The sequence below is a fragment of the Falco rusticolus genome, chromosome 12 (assembly GCF_015220075.1).
Source record: "Falco rusticolus isolate bFalRus1 chromosome 12, bFalRus1.pri, whole genome shotgun sequence".
NCBI classification, from domain to species: Eukaryota; Metazoa; Chordata; class Aves; order Falconiformes; family Falconidae; genus Falco; species Falco rusticolus.
In genome coordinates this window covers 20,834,260-20,851,080 of record NC_051198.1, presented here as the reverse complement: position 1 = coordinate 20,851,080, position 16,821 = coordinate 20,834,260, and the positions used below count along the sequence as shown (strand labels likewise).

The 16,821-nt window shown below is 39.8% G+C and overlaps 2 long non-coding RNA genes across 2 annotated transcripts in view; one reads left to right on the top strand and one right to left on the bottom strand.

The window, feature by feature from the left end:
- Positions 1-34: 34 nt before the first annotated feature.
- Positions 35-8,107, bottom strand: LOC119156303. Its single transcript, XR_005107060.1, has 2 exons — positions 7,503-8,107; positions 35-617 (listed from the first exon to the last, which is right to left on the bottom strand). It is a non-coding gene; the product is annotated as an uncharacterized LOC119156303 (long non-coding RNA).
- Positions 8,108-13,258: 5,151 nt separating this feature from the next.
- Positions 13,259-16,821, top strand: part of LOC119156381 — a 96,465-nt gene continuing 92,902 nt past the window's right edge. Inside the window, exon 1 of the long non-coding RNA XR_005107105.1 lies at positions 13,259-13,414. This is a non-coding gene — a long non-coding RNA (uncharacterized LOC119156381). The remainder of the gene's footprint in view (positions 13,415-16,821) is intronic.

Genomic DNA, 16,821 nt, shown 5'->3' with positions numbered 1-16,821 from the left:
TGCCTATGTGTATGCTTTTACTATAAAAGGGTAATTTTTTTTTTTTTTTAACTGCAGCATAACTGGTGCCTGCTAAGTCTTACCCTGCAAGGTCCTGCAGGCATTACAGGTTTCTGCCACGCGGTAGCTAAGTAGGCTCAACTTTTTTGCACTCAGCAGTGACTCACTTTGCCTACTCCAGTCTCTTAAAAAAATGGTAGTGCTTAGTTTCTGCTAAAATAGGATAGCTAACATGCAATACTGTAAAGTTATGCAAATACCACAGCAAAACCAGAGTAATATTGGCAGTGAAGGGAAAACCTATTCTCATTTACAAAAATTACTAAATCAGTTCTACTTCCAGGGTAGCAGCTGGGGAGATGAAATTCACAGGTATTAGGCAAAGATACAGTCACAGCTAAAAGTAAGAATGTGAAACGGAAAATTAACTAGCTGGGTATGAGGAGGACATATTGTTTATGAACTGTTCAGTTACATTTTCTGCTGATCCATCTGCCTGTGGAAATCTTTTGCCATCCCTTGAAGACTAAAATATTCCGAAGATAGAGGCAGGATTCAAGCAGTACCATTCTCCCCAGATATCTTCTGATGAGGTGTCAGCTTCCTTTTGGCAGAGTCTGAAGGATAGATAAGGGACTGTGGTTACAGGCACAAAGGGCTTTTATGACAAGGTGAGAAAGAGAAAGTTTCAGATTAGCAGGAATTTGTATCTTTATTGTGCTTTTAACTTCAGTTTCAAATCTTAAAACAGATTTTCACTGGTACATGAACTCAGTGAACTAATGTCCTATTGCATTTTAATTTCATCACTCTGACTCTCTGACTTCAAAGCCTGCTCCAGGTCTAGAGAAAAGTTCACAATCAGATCAATTTGGCTACAGAAATATGTGTTTGTTGTACATGGTCAGAAAACAGGGAGAGCTTTTAAAACAGATCAGCCAAGAACAAAGAAGGCTACTATATGTTTTGAAAGATCCATTGTATTTGTACCTGGATAACGAATAATCTGAACTAGCTCTTCACTGTTAAAGTAAGGGTGACTAATTTTTAAGGAAACAAACAGAAGAAGCCTCAGAGGTAGGTGTTTAACTGAAAATAAGTAAATCAGTAAAACAAGTATAAAACCCTGCAGGATATATTTCTTTTGTCTCCTCTCTCCCATAGCTGTGTTATTCTTTTGTTTTGTTCACCCAAAAAAGTTTTTAGGTTTGCAAATCTGTTCCACAAATTCAAGTTTTGGAGCTTTAAAATTGTGACCCGTCAAAGTTCATTCTAAGCCTGAGGGTTATATCACATTCCATAAAATTGTTAAGACTGTCCATCAGATCAGATGGAAATCTAGCAAGTGCAGTAGTATCTCACCACTTAGGAATCATGCTCAGCATTTTGTGTGGCCATCATTTGAGATAAAAGTCACTGGTGTCTGAATTCTATTATTTCACATACATCAAACTTTCCAAATCACTCCTGAGTTCCCATGTTTTAGGTTTACCCATATCTGTTATGTTACTTCGGGGAGTGTCAACTGTACTTTGACATCATGGGGAATGAGATAAAAAAGAAGTAAGATTTGGTTCATTGGAAAAGGACAGTTAGACAGTGGAACTGGTGAAAATTCAGGAGGGTAGATTTTAAGTTCTCTTTCTCTATGTTGTTGAAAGAATCCATGCAGACTGAGAAAATGATGTTATTACCACTGCACCATATAGAAACTGCAGAGCAGAAATCAGCAAGGATTATTAAGCAGAAGACCACAGGTTTTGGCCTGAACATTTTTCAGAAGTGATGCAGTCTTCTTCACTAGAAACTGCATGGGTCCAAATTTAGCACCTGATTCAGATAATAAGCCAGGTGCAAATACTGTTTTTCTGGTGGTCCATCAGATCTATCAGTCTATTCTCATTTACAGTGGAGCTCTCCGAACAGTAACAATCATTTGGCCTCTGGTGCATTGGGACAACTTCTACAATGAAGCAAGTGGTGCTCCTTACTGAACATACCTGAACTCTGGTTCTGGACCCATCTCCATCAAAATCTGCAAAGGCAGATGAGTGCTCCAGTGCTGACAAATGCCACTTCTCTTTGTGGTCCAGGGGAACTGCTGGGTACTCAAATGTTTTTCAGAGCAGGACATTTAGTAGTGTAAAAATAGATGCAGTGGCTAACTTTAGTGGCTTACTTCAAATGTCTTGATAGTCCTTATTTGGGCAAAGGAAATATTAACTTCTTTGGAGTTTTCGTGATGTGAAGGCTGCTGAATAGGCATGTAGCTATTCTTTTGTTTAATCAAGAGCAATTTGTTTATTTCTGCCATATCTTAGTGTATAATGTTATATATCCATCTGCCGCTGAATGATAGACAATCCTAAGTTGGTGTAAACCAGCAGCATCTATCAAGAATCTGGCCCTGTGCACTCACTCGCCTTATCTGAATTTCTCTAACTTTTCCTTTTCTGTGTACTACATGAAGTCTCTGCTCCTCTCGTATCTGTGCAAGAAGATTTATTTGGCAGTAAAAATGTCCACTTAAATTGAAATTTCAGTTATGTACTTTATAGAAGTGAATAGCTTTCAATAAATCAGTCTTCCTTTCTCTTTCCTATTATTATTTATTGTTTACATTACTGCAACAGACATAGCTCCTGTAAAGCCTTTCAGCTTTAATCCAGCAGTGGGGGGAACATGTGACGTTGAAGTACAACGGAAGCAAAGGAGCAGCCGTACCTCTGAATTTTATTCCCCACCAATGGGCGAGGGACTGCTCTCTGGGTTGTCAGTCAGTATCAGAAAAAAACAGTTTTCCCTTGCATTTTGAGGCAAGAATTATTGACTCTTTTAAAGGGGTGCTAAGGGCCTAGAACAGAAGGACAAGGGTCTCAGGGCTGTGTGTGGCTGCTGCTGCAGAGGGAATGGCAGAAAGTAGGTGGTGTGCTGCGGTAAAAGTGCTGTATAAACCTCCTAGACAGTTAGGAATATCTTGTGTAAAAATCCAGATGCCCATCTGTAATCCTAGACACTTAAGTGTTTTAAAAACATGACTCTAGAAGTGTCTTCTGGGAGGAGGATTTAGGTCCTTGGTCACAGCTGAATAACCCTGTCCCTCAGAGTGCTCTGGTGTGGTGTTGGGGATGGTAAATCCCGTGCACTCAGTAAGGAGGTGTTGCTCTTGGGTAGAAAGTAAATTACATTAGTTTTGTATGCTTTCTGGTTCCTACATTGGAGATGGTAACTGTGTGCCAACAAAGGCATTTATTAAATGATTTAAGTGCATTTTGATTTGACCCCATTGATGTCTTGGGTGACTTCATCCCTCCTGTATATGTTTCACCTCTTTGTCTACACTTATTTACTGCTTGTACTGCTGAAAATAATTCAAATGCACCAGTGATCGGAAGAGCCTGACTACATGTTTTCTAAAGAAAAGCAGGACAGGTCTGTAAGATTGGCTGCAAAATGTACTTATTGGCGTGTGCTGTGGTATGGTATATACTTCGTGTCATGTGGCAGGAATCCCTGGTCTGTCCCTGCAGCTCTTCCTTATGTTGAAATTCCTTTCAACCCTGATGTTATTTCTGTCTTTATTTTTGGCAGCAGGGTTAGCAAGTTTAAATTTTGAAAGGCGGGGAATGAGAGAGATATAGAACTGCTTGGTGAAGGGGTCAGAAAGGACAGGCTAGCTGAAAGCAGTTGGGACTGCTAATGCATTCCTCTTCCGTCTCCTCGTGGGGCAGAGGAAGGCAAAATCCTACACGCAGCCCAGAGGTCCCTTCCCCCCACTTTCATCTCACCCACCCTATAAGCTTCGTGTCAAAGCCAACCTCTTCCTGCTGGAGGATGACTGGATGCGATTCCTTTCAGAGGCTGTCAGCACTTCTCCTGTAACTGCCCTGTGGAGATGCTGTTGAGTGACACGAAACACTTTTTCTCCTGACAGGATTAGCGAGCCATCTCTCCACACTGCCCAGCTTCCCCTTCTGTCTCCACCAGCTCTCTCTATGTGGCCAGAGAGGCATGCTTGGGTCTTGGATAGCATTGAGTCACTTCTCCCGCATTTGCTACTGACAGAGCAACTCTGTTATTAGAGGAAACTTGCTCTTCACGCAGCAAATTAACCCATTTTTGAAGTGAGAACAGGAATTGTTAGTCTATGTCCATTTCTTTTGTGCCTCTCTATTTATATCTTGTGGAAACATAGGGTTTGTCCGGTGTTATGCCCAGTCCGTGGTCCTTCCAGATATGAGTTCCTGCTCTGACCACAGTCTCATCAAGCATTCCGTAGGAGGGAGAAGATGACAGTGATGGTTAGCCTGTCCCAGCAGAAATGGCATGACTAATCTCTGATAATGGAAAACTTCCCTCTTCTGGGAAGATGTATGATACAATCTTGCCAATGGGACTCCCAGAATCAGGATTTTTGTCCTGGGTGTTCATTTTCACTCCCCCAGTAACAGTGTAAGATGGGCAGAGGGATATTTTTTAGGCACTCTTGTGCATGATCAGTCTAGCAATTTGCTGGAGTGAGTCAAGAAGTTGGTACTAACTTGCCTCTCCCCTGTGCCATAGTTGAGTCTTGGTTATCCTGTCCCTCTCTCCATTATCCCCTTGACCAGTTTGTACTTTCCATTATTACTTGGCTGTATTGGGCTACTCAAGCAGGTCTTACCTTTCATATGACTACTTTCTCTTCATCCCAAAGTTAATGTGCCTTTTCTGAATGAATGCCTTGACTGTGCTTCTGTTAACTTATGCTAACCAGGGCATGCCTGCCAGGTCTTCAAAGACCAATTATCTTGCTTTGCATTTAAATATATACTTCTCTCGTTGCCAAAATACAGAATCATAGAATCGTTTAGGTTGGAAAAAGACCTTTAAGATCGTCAAGTCCAACCCTTAATGTAGCACTGCCAAGTCCACCAATTTATAGATGCGAATATGTATGAAAAAAATACAGTTATTACATGACTACATAAAATAACTAGAAAGAAGCAGCTCAATTTTTTTTCATTGCATATATAGTGGGGTTAGGATGTATTCAGCCAAGTATGTATTCAGATCATTCAGCTTGCAGTAAGCATGTGTATTGAAATCAATGTTGGGTCTCCTTACGGGCTGAACCTGGCTCTGCAAATTTACAGTACTATGTTACTACATTACAATATGCTGTCATGTTCAAACTTTTGAATTTATTAAGCAGGATGTAATATGCCAAATCTTTACAAATTACTCATTGTTTTGGTACTGGATTTTGGCAGTATTATCATTAACATAGCAAGCCAAATGACCCTTGCACTAAGTTTTCCAAGCGGATGTCAATGCAAGAAACTAATCTCAGTTTATCTCAAATTATTGTACTTTCAAATGGTTATTCCATCTATAAAGTATGGGACAGTCCATATTCATGTTATCCCAAGGGAAGCTCCTTGAAAGAACTGTGACCTCCTTGCTCTTGAAGGTTAGAGGAAAGTGTTTTCTTCCAGCTCTGCAACTCTGCTTCCATATGCTGCCAACTCTACTAATCTTGCCAAGGAAAAACAGACCTTTCCTTTCTTATTCCACCTTTAATTTGTCCTGTTCAGGTTTATTTCTGGAAAAGAGGACGTGTTTCTTCTCTAAAGCAATCTTCCCTTGCAACAACCACTCATCATGGTCTGACCATGGCTTGACCCTTTTGGAAACACTGAAATGTGAAAAAGGGCACTTGGATCCCATGGTGCTGAGCAGGCTTAAAAACACTTAGATAGATCAAAAAGGCTGAATTGCTGAGTTTTGTGGCTTCTGTTTGGATTTTTTGTTTCATTTAACCTGCAGTGTCAACGGATCCAGAGCTCTGAATGGCATACCAGACAGGAAAAGCCAGTTGGGAAATGACCTGAAACTGTTGTTGGCACCGTACTTTAAAAGTGAGCCTTTTTATTGTCTGCATAACAGTGGCTGCAGATCACTATCCCTGTGTTGCTATTAGCTGGTGCAATGCTGAGGATACTTCTGAATAATGGCATTTCATGTACAAAAAGAAAATCCAAGAAAACTCTCATTTCAGACCTGAAGTTTTGATTTTTGTATGGCAGGAATTTTTCTTCATCTGATTTTGAAGCCGAATAAAAATTGTGTCACAGGGCCCAACTTTTCATCAAACACTTGAAATCATTTATGAGGCATGGTGAAAGGACTTCAAGAGTGCTTCAGAGAATCCTGATTATTTTCCTGACACAAGCTTCTTATATTGTCTAACTAGCATTGCTAAGAAAGACAAAATGTTTGTCTGCTATGTAACAATTATGCCATAAAAAGAAAAAAAGGAATGAGAAAGGCAAAGGGATTATAAACCTGCAAAGGAAGCCAAGTATAGAGTGACCGTTTTTGATCTTTACTATCAAGGCACCAAGTATATGTTTTTTAATGTTCAGTTCTAGCTAAATTTAAGCTATATACTCTCCACCATATTCCCTCTAGGGAATGCAATGCCAAACGAGCACACAGTGTTCTCACATTAAAATCTTCCATCAGCATTGCTGTGGGCTGTGGGAGATATTAAGTCAGCCCGTCATCTTGCTGCTCTAGCCTGAAGAAGAGGCCAAAGTTCAACAGTTTCATTAATTCATTCAGGAAGAGAGGAAAGTAAAAACAAACCAAGTATTTGTTTTCATTGATTGTTCAGGTTTCATTGATTGTCCAGACGACCAATTCACTTCGTTGTCTTTTTCCCCTTTCCCCTTTCTCCCCTTCTAGAAATCAAGGGGTTATAGAATTTTAATGTCAGTGATGAAGATACTGAAGTACTTAAGTCGTTCCATCATAGTCAAGTTTTCCCTGAAAATTTTAGTGTTTGCTTTAGTCTTCCTTTGCTGCATTAGTTTAATTTTATCAGACATGATAGTAATTTTTAAGCATAAGCTCTTTATTTGGTTATAGTTCTTTATCCAATGAAACTTTACTACTTTTCTTTTCCTACTAGTCACTGAACAAAGACTGTGTTTCAAGAATGCTGGCTGGTTTGCAGACCTCTGGCTGTATGAGATAGCTCCTTCTCTCTGAAAATGCAACCTCACGTAGCACAGAGCAATTAAACTGTTGGGAAATCTGAGAAACCCTGTGGTCACAGGAGATGCAATCCTACATTGACGGCAAAACTCTCTGCCAGATGAAATAAAAATAGCTATTAATTTCACCATGTTAGGAGCTAAGAGCACATACAGGAGCCAAGCTCAGAAGTCATCCCTTTGTACAGGCTTTCCCCCAAACATAAATGCAATCATGCTGTCAAATAAAAAGAGAGGCAACAATCTTAACACAAGACACTGCTGTTGCACTTGTATAATCTGAAGAAATGCTTGGTCTGAGACTAATGTGTACCAGTTTGAGAACCCCACTGGTAACTCAGAGATCATATTCACTGTGTTAATACAGAGTTTGCCCTTACAAATTTACGAAAGTTACAGCAATGGGACCAAAGAAATGAAAGGAGGGCTGGACCAGAAATGTGGAGGATAGCAGTAGCTTACCTTGATTAACTTGGTAGTTCAGGAGTTCAAGCGAAGTTTGTGACTGCTGTTCTTTGTTTTTCTTCTACAGAGCAATTTCCCTTATCCTCTTCTTCCTCTTTCATGTTATTTATTTTCTAGTAACACTGACCTTCTGCATTGAAAAATAGTTTCCTCCTCAAAGAAAGACTTTTCCATGTGAAAAAGTTGTTCTTGTTATGCGAATTTACATTTTATAAATGTATTTTCTTGTCGGTTTTTCTGGCTTGTGCCTAAAACTGCATTTTAGATTTTAGGTAAATGCTTCAAAAGTGCGTGACTTGGAAGCCTGTGTTCCCTGGTTTTCATTAAGATCTGAATTAGTCTTTTAAGCCAGATTTGAAAATAAAGCTGAGTCTCATAAGTCACTTAGGTGCTCTTCAAATTTACTTTTAGGGTAAATCCTGAATGCAGTTTTTTTCCCTGTGTATTGTTTATAATGATAATCTAATGTTTAGCCAATGCTTGGCTGTGGAACAACAGAGAGTTGTGAGATGACCAAGCTCATTTCCTGAGTTGCATCTTTTTGTTTTCATAGCAAGTCTTTACTTAACATTTCATTTAACAAGCCTTGTGGACTATCTCTTGATTAAATTCTGCATGTTTCCTGCCACTTGCATGAACTGAGAAATGTAACCTTAAAGCCAGAGCCAATATAAATATTTTTTCATAGAGTGATGTAACAATCAGCATTTTGTTTCACAAAATTCAGACTTATTAGAAACTGTGAAACTTTCCTTCATTTTCAGTTTGTCCTGAAAAAGCATTTCAGGCGCTTGCTTATATAAATGGGGAAGCTGGGAAGCATTGTGGGAAATTAATGTGGAGTCACTATTGGAAAAAAATGGTTAAACTTTCAGAAGGAAGATTGGGATATCAGTATTAAGATTAAGTTAAAGTCTGGCCTAGGATAACCTGTGTGCATTGCACTTAATGTGTGTGTAAAGTGAGACTCCCCTTGTATTATTTGTTTGCTGCTGGTATGGCCATTGCTATGGAGCCGAGTTATAAAAACCTTCATCTAATTTGCTTTGCAATTGAAATCAACTAATACTTTTTCCTCCCTGCATAGTTCCTGGATTTAATTACTAAATTTGTAGGGCACATACTCTTAGATTTCATAGTAGAAACCTGGAGTGACTTTTGCTGAGTGAAGTTACTCTGCAAATGTGCTTGTGTAGAGATCAGCAGCTAGTCCAGAAGAAGAGAGTCATAGTGGGTATTTCTAGAAATTGTGGTTGATGGTAATATCAAGACCAAGATAAAATGGAATTAGAGTTTAAGGGAGAAGTTTGCACTATAGGCATAGTTTTAGGGAAGAGGCCATCTGAGACAGTCAAGACTGAAGACTGTCACCATGGGATATGCCCCTGAGAGGTTCAGCCAAAGGACTTGAATGTTGGAAGTTTTTCAGTTTCTTGTTTTTTATTTTTTTATTTTTCTTTTTCTTTTTTTTTCTCAAACAGTGTAAGATTAATTTATAGTGTTTGAGTAGGGGGGAAGTTGAGGGATGGGGTCAAATTGATGGCAAGCTGCCAAAATCTGCTTAACTTCTTTATCAAAAGAAAAATAAACTTTTATCTGCTTTTCTGATGTCTTTGAGTGTGAAAATGGGTGTGTTGCAAACTGAATGCAAAGCTGCCCAACAGCAATGAATTTCAAATTCTTAAAGTTTATGGGACATTATTAAACCTGTAGTTATGGTGGTATGTTAACAATTGCTGAGTTTTACTAGCTTTACTTGACTTCGCTTTAAAAAAAATGAAAAATCTTGGTGAATAGTTGCTGCTCTAAGTTTCCAGTGGTCAATGTTCAATTGCTGCTTGGATTTCTCTGCTGATTGTTTTGATTTGCTGCTCAAAGGCCAACATGTAATTCACTCAGTCTGGTTCCTGAGTCTGATTACAATTTTTATAGTGCCATCTCCCAGTCTCAGTCTTTATAGGTTTTTTTGATTGGTGTAGGGCCATTGCAGTTTGGTTTTCTATTGCAAACTTTCAGTGAGATGTGCCAGGTCTGCAAGATGGTCCCTATTTTTTCCCCTTCTATCTGGTTGTTGTAAAACTGCACTTCTTCAAGGACGCCAAAGCTCCCAAAATATTCTAATTTATTTTTTGATATCCCAGTTAATCATGGTCCTACTAAGTTCCCCAGTAACTGAATTTGCCTGACTCTTCTGTCCATTTTCATAAAAATATTCTTGTAAGACGCCATTAAATAAGACACTATTTTCAGTCACTTTAGCTTTGCCAGACTTCAACTGTTATGTTTAAATTTTTGTCAGGTATCTGCATCACCTAGGATGTGTTTGCTTGGACAAAAAATACACCAACATATTCCAGCATTTTTCAGAGTAATGCAAAGGAAAAAATACCCTTTTTAATTTATATTTTAACTGTTAGGTATTAAAAAGATTCTAAAAGTATTTGTAGCTACGTGCTTTGAATCTGAGACCTGACAAAGCCAGAGGTTTGAGTATTTGGGCCAGAAATATAACTTTTGACATCTACCCTAGAAAATCTTAGCTTATTTGATGGAATTACCACCTTTTTTTAGAAATCAGATCTCAAAACATTTTGGAAATGTTTTAGCTTGTGACGTCTGAATTATATGAAGCATTGACATTTCCTGAGTGTTGAAAATTTCAGTTTTGCTCAGCTATCATCAAGGTAATTTCTTCTTTGATACCAGTTTGTAGGAAAATGCCTTTGGATATCGTATTTTGAAGCTACTGGGAGCACCACTGAAAACACCAAGAAGTCAATTCCCAATTCTAATTTCTGGAAGATTTTATGTAAGCATGGTAAAAAGGAAAAAGAAGCCCATTGTCATATGAAGACACTTCCTCTTCCCTCATGGTTAAATTACTCATGGTGGATGCGGCAGGGTTTGGTGATGAAGGTGTGCTACAGCTGTGCAGTTGAAGATCCTGTCATGTAATGAATACACTGGAAAGGCTGAATGAAAACACTGGAAAGGGACAGATAAGGGTTTTCCTAAATGTTAGGTTTGTCACAGGCAAAATAGTCTTGGGAAAATTTACTTAATTTATTGCCAGTTAACATAAGCTTTTAATTGCTGATTCAAGTATTGAGAAAAAAAGGCAATTAAATGAACACTTGGGCAAACGCCTTTCCTCACCCTCCTGCAGGCTTGGCTGTGGTCCGACTCCTCTCCTCCTCCTTCCCAGTCTCAGCCTCCCCCGTCACCACACGCGTTTCCACAGTCTCCTGGTCCCCTCAGTGAGGTGACAGGTGGCACAACAGATTGGGGTCATTGGCCTAATGGCTTCCTGCCAGTCCTTGCTTTTCTTCTGCACCAGCGTGGGTCACCCATGGCTGCAGCCCCTCAAGGGTGTCCCTGTTTGGGTATGGGGTGCCCATGGGCCGTGGTCCTTCAGAGGTGTCCCTGGCCTGGTGTGGGGCCCACACCCTCAGGGGTGTACCTGCCCTACTCAGGGGTGACCTCCAGCCTTCTGGGGGTGTCCCTGCCCTGCTTGGGGATGACCTCATCCCTCTGGGGATCCCTCCTCTGTCAGGGAGCACCTCCTTCTGAAAGCGTGTCTCCGGCCATATCACCAGTGATGCTGCCTTACCCGTGTATCCTTCAGTTTGTTTCCTTTTCTTTCTCAAAACATGTCCCTTCCTCACATGTGTCCTGCTCCAGTGGCTACTTTCCTTAGCTATGGCTGGGCAGAGGTGTGAAGAGGTGTAGTTCTGAGGTGCTCACCATGATGTCGAAGCCAGCAAGACCTGGTGGCGACCAGCCGCGGGCCTCCTCCATACGGGGCCCTGCAGCCTCCGGGTACACCCAGCAGAACTTTAGGAAACATTTCCTAACTTACCAGTTCTTGGCTTTGCACCTTAAATATATTTTTTGTAAATACAGGGCTTGCTATAAATCTGTTTTCAGAGCATCTGAATATGAAGCCATGTAGACAGGTATGTTATTTGGAATTGGGTTCTGCTGAGCAGAAGTGCTTTCACACAGTGGCGCTTTGTGTTGTGGTGACGGGCCAAGACACCTCACGAGCAGGTGTGTGCTAATTAAGCTTGACGTGATTAAAAGTCCCTGAAAAATCTGAAGACGATTCATTACAAAAAAAAATCTGAAGACATTATGTTACAGGAATTTGAGTTGCTTTTTCCTGGTTGGGGTCTTTCTTGCTACCAATAACCTGTTGAATAACTTGAGCTGAGAGCAGTGTAAGTGAGCACACCCAGACACCTGAGTCCTGGAGAAGGCATTTGGGTTTGGTACGTTTGGTAGAGACCTAACTCTTTGATTCTCCTTGTGTTTTGCTACTGCATGGAATTTTGCTTTACCAGATTTTCTATGCTTTTTTGCAAAAATCACAGTTAAAGTTTTGAGAAGAAAAAGAGAAATGAAATATCCTTTCCAATATTTTCTGATTCTGGGACTGAAAAGCTGCTACAGCTTAATTTATCCCTTTAAACATTAGGCACTGTTATTTGAAAATGTGAGAAGTAGGATGGCAGTGTCCAACAAAAGCATGGGTTTTGCTAGGAATGTGAGAATACAGAACTGGCAGAAGCAGGGATGAATATTATAATATTTTTATCCTGCAACTTTATGTTGATTTTTAAACACAGTTCTAATGAAAATAGTATCCTCGCTTATAGCTGAACTGCCGTCCGCTCCCTTTGTGCAAAACACCAATTGATATAAGTGAGTTATGCCAGCAAGAAATAAAGATAGAATATGTTATTTGAAATCCATGCTTGTCAGATAAAAGGGGGAATAAATTATTATGTACCTTTGAAAAAAAAATACATTAAAAATACAAACAGTGAAGAGAAAAGCATTGGGTGAAGAAATACAGTTAAAAGAGCACATCTGTTTTAAATTCTTATTTGGGGCGAGAAAGTCCCCACATATGTTTTTATTTTAAATTTGCATGTGTGTTGTTATCCTTGTGTTAACTATTAGGTAAATAAAAGTATTGAGAATCCATTTTTCAGTGAAGTTTGGTTAGGAGTATTTGTACACATTGTGAGAGAGATAATTTGAAAGCTAATTGAAGCTTTGTGAGGAACCAATTCCCTGCAGGTCCCTTAGTTTAAAATACCTGTCTTTTGTGTACTAGTGTTGACCAAAGGCATTTATTTATTTTGGAAATGAAATAATTTTACCCTTCAGTTTGCATTTTTGACATGTCTTGCTGAAGTACAGCATAACACAGAACCATGTCACAGCTCCAGCTGTAACAAGAACTGAACTGTAGATGAAAACACATTTGGTTTTGGTTAATGAGGTACATATATTTAGTCTTGATTGGTTCAGATAGTGATTTTCAATATACTCTTTTAAATTTAATAAGTTTTCTACTGAATAGATAGGGGATCTCACGCTAATAAACCTAGCCATTTGAGCATAAGTAGGAGTGAAATTCCAGTGCCATTGAAATCTGTGCTAAAAAGTCTACCAGTTTCCTTCAGTGGAACTTGTGTTTTACCTCACAGCCATTGTAAGGGTCTCCCAATCTTGGTCTGCACTTTTATAAAGATATGTGGTGAAAAAGTATATACTATTTCATGTTGCATGATCCCTGACATTAGAAAAACTACTTGCATGAGGGTCTAGAACCATCCTGTTCTGATTTTGTCATCAAATAAAAGTGCGTAAATTCGAAGCCTTGACCTTTTCAAGGTCAGCAAGAGAGACTGGAGAATTTATCCCACCTGGGATCTGATTCATCCTCTGCAGGTGATGCTGGAGGAAGCTTCCTTGTACAACGTGCAGGTGGGAGAAGCCAGACCATGGAGCTGCCCATTACTTCTGTGCTTCTCTGGAGAGCTCAAGGGGGCATTGATCGGCTCTGTCTCAGGCACTCTGAGGAACAGTCACTGGAATATCACAGAACAGGAGTCAAGGTGGGACTTTTGAAATTACTCCCCAAGCAACTGGCCAGCATGAGCTCACCTCCTGATATAAACTAGGAGAGCACACAGGAGAGAAGGAATTTTAACTCTGTGTTTTGCAGAAGCTAGAATTGCATTGGGCACTGGGCTTTGAATGAAAATAACTCCATGGACTCATGCTCTCTTCTTCACTGTAGAAAAGTTAGTGATTCAGTATCATTACCTCTGCCACTTTATTACTCCAAGAAAGAGTTATAAAAAGAAGCTATAGAGTCATTAGAGAACTCTATTAAAACCATCGCTGTTCCTCGAACTGCTGCAGGAAAAAAAGAAGGCTTTTGGACCAAAGATTTCTCTCCAAGATTTTTACCCTCTGTAGAGACGAAGAAGGCTAAAAAAGAAATCCCTGTCTGTAGTTCTTGCCAAATAGGCATGGCTTCAGTGTTTGGAGAATCCCTCTTGGGAGATCAGTAATGGTTTGATGTAGAAAGATTTATGGGCACTTAAAACTTATAATGAAACTGTTATCTTTGCTCTCTCTCCTCTTTCTAAATCATATAAAGTCAGGTGGTATGTACTCACAGTAGTATTAATAACTGTCAAGTCAGATATAAAGCAAAAAATATTCCTGACCTGGGTAAAAATTAGAGCTGAGGATGAAAACTGTCAGTGAAGAAGTTTTTTTTGTGTTGTCTCCAATAGTAAGGTGCTGCTCTTGCAAGTAATTCTCTATAAGAAGATCTTGTGCCAAGTCTCATTAACTTCAGCAGGAGCTTCGTGAGAGCCTGGGGATCCTGCCTTTCAGAGCAATTATGTGACTGGAGGCTGAGATGGAGAAAGAGCATTGTATGTTGGAGGGCACGGTGGGGGAGCTGCTGGCAGAGGGAAGTAAGCAGGGAAGAAGTGAAGGGGGAGATAGAAAGGTAGTAATGCCATTACCATCAGAAGATCTTTCTTGGGTTAAAATCCCCCTGAAATGCTGTTATTTTTTTCTAAAATATAGCCTTAATAATCCTGGATTGCCAGGGATCAATCCTGTCTCCACTGAGGGCGCTGAAGCCTGATGGTTGGTTTTACAAACCAGGGGTTTCAGCCCCTATCAGGTCATTCACATATGTGCATTTCTGACTCGCACAAGGTTGCCAGAGTATTGCAGGGTTGGTTTATATCCTCCCTTATTTCTATGCTAAGATGGAAACATTTTGAAACCCAATTCAGAAAAGTGAAATTCTGAAAGAAAACACAGAAGTTCCTGTTAAATACTCTGGAGCTTGTGTAGGATTATAAAAAATCTCCAAGCTGGCTTGAAAAGTGTGGGAGACTGAGGATAGATCACCCTATCTGTTTTTAGACTTTTTCCACCATTAGCTATCAAAAATTGCTGCTGGTGGTAATCATTGCAACTGATGCTCTTAAGAGTGGAAATTCAGTTTGTCAGACTGAGGTATCCAGAGAGAGAAGATGAGAATATACATTGAAACCCACGGTTTCCCTTTTCTCCATGTATTTACTCATCAAGGCAAAATTGTTCTTCTTTACTTCATTTTCTCCTACCTTATTTAAGATCCTTAATTAGAAAGTTGGTTTGCTTAGTGTTGGGACTGCCCTGCTAGCCTCATCCTGAGCCCAGTCCTACATTCTGTTCCACAGAGGCCAGGACCATCCATGCCAGAGAAGGTTTCATGAATTGTTGAGATCGGTGTTGCTAAAAAAGCTGTCTTTAGCTATGTACATTTCTTCTTTCCTTTCACCCCTTTTTTATTAAGGTTTTGCTGATGTGGCATAGTTTGTGTGCTTGTCATTAGTAATAATTAAAAAATAGTATCTACAAGTTTGAAAAGGCTGACTGAAAACAGGAGTATATGGGGTTTTTGTGCATTCAGAGTTAATATGTATATTCCCCACCGCTCCCTCCCCCCCCCCCCCCCCCCCCCCCCCCGTGGCTAAACACTTTTAACCTTCTTTCCTAAATCTTATTCTGTGCTCCATATGTATGAGAACTCATTTTGAACACTTACTGTTAATTTTGATGATTGGTGTAAAAGAGGAGCATGGAATCCAGGTCAGTTGGATTGAATCCATGGGAAAATGCCCCTAAAAATTAATTTATGGTGGATGGGATTGATGCTGAAAAGGCTGACTTAATTTGTTTCATTATGTTTGGAGAATGAAGCTGAAGGCTTGACAGCACCAAACTGAGGTGGGCACAGCAAAGCCCAGTTCTTGGCAATCTTCACTCCCAGGTTTGGCCATGCATCTCTTTAATGATAGGTAATGTGCTGTTCTTTGGCAGCTCCTGAACAAAATCCTGAATTGATTTTGCACCCAGGGGAGAGTACAAATCATCAGCGCGATGCTGTTGATGGGTGTTTATTTTTCAGAAACTTCAGTAGTGCAAAGAAATAGTTCTGGAATGTAGGCTGAAGGGAGGGACAGGAGAAAAGGGGTAGCTGGAGTAGGAAAAGAGGCAGTTTCTTACCACTGTGTCCAAGGAAGAATGGAGACTGAGGGCTGAAGAGTGGGTACTACTTAACCTGTGGAAAGCGTGCGTCCTTAGCAGGGATTTGTCCTTCCACATACACTGTACCTGTTTAGTGCTTAGCGTGCGACTGTCTGCTGATAATAAAAGGATGTCAGCAAATTAATTTCTGTTTGAGATAATCTTTAAGCTTCTAAGTGGCATAATTTCTTTTTTTATGCCTTCATTAGATCAAGTACAAAGTACGTTTTTTTATTTAACTTTAATGTCAGAATAGCTCTCAAATACGTTATTGGGAGAACTTTTTTCATGAGCAGAAGCATTAAGTGCTGCCCCTTCTGATTTGGCTAATGAAGGGAATGACTAATGAAGTGAGAATGTGAGAGTTCACACATAATTTCATTCTATTTGAATTTGAAAATGCTGAGCTGCAAAAGTGCTAAGAATTTCCATTTGTGGAAGAAAGAGGAAGATGACTATTAGAACACAGCTCCTACTTCAAACCTATTGCAACGATTTTCATTAGCATTGCTACTTTTGTTGTAGGAAAGCGTAGAGCTGAAAATATTTTTCTATTTTAGACAAAGGCAGCTGTGTTTCTGACTCAGTGAATGCTGGTGCTGTCTATGTCTTCATATGTGATTTTGACACTCTAGATCTATCAAAAGAAAAACTGAGGGTTTGGCATCTAAATAACGATGGGAATCTACCTCCTTTGTCATCAAAACTCAATTTTGGGAAAAAGGAATTTTCTTTAAAAATAACATGTTTAAGTCTATTTATAGATTCAGCCAAATTTCAGAACTAAAGGCATGTGCAACTGCTAGCACCTTGTGGTACAGCAGACAGCAATGCTGTAAACTGCTATTACCCATGCAAATGGTGTTTCCATATCAAACATGGAGAAGTCTTTGGCCACTTAGGCGTTTACAAGCACACA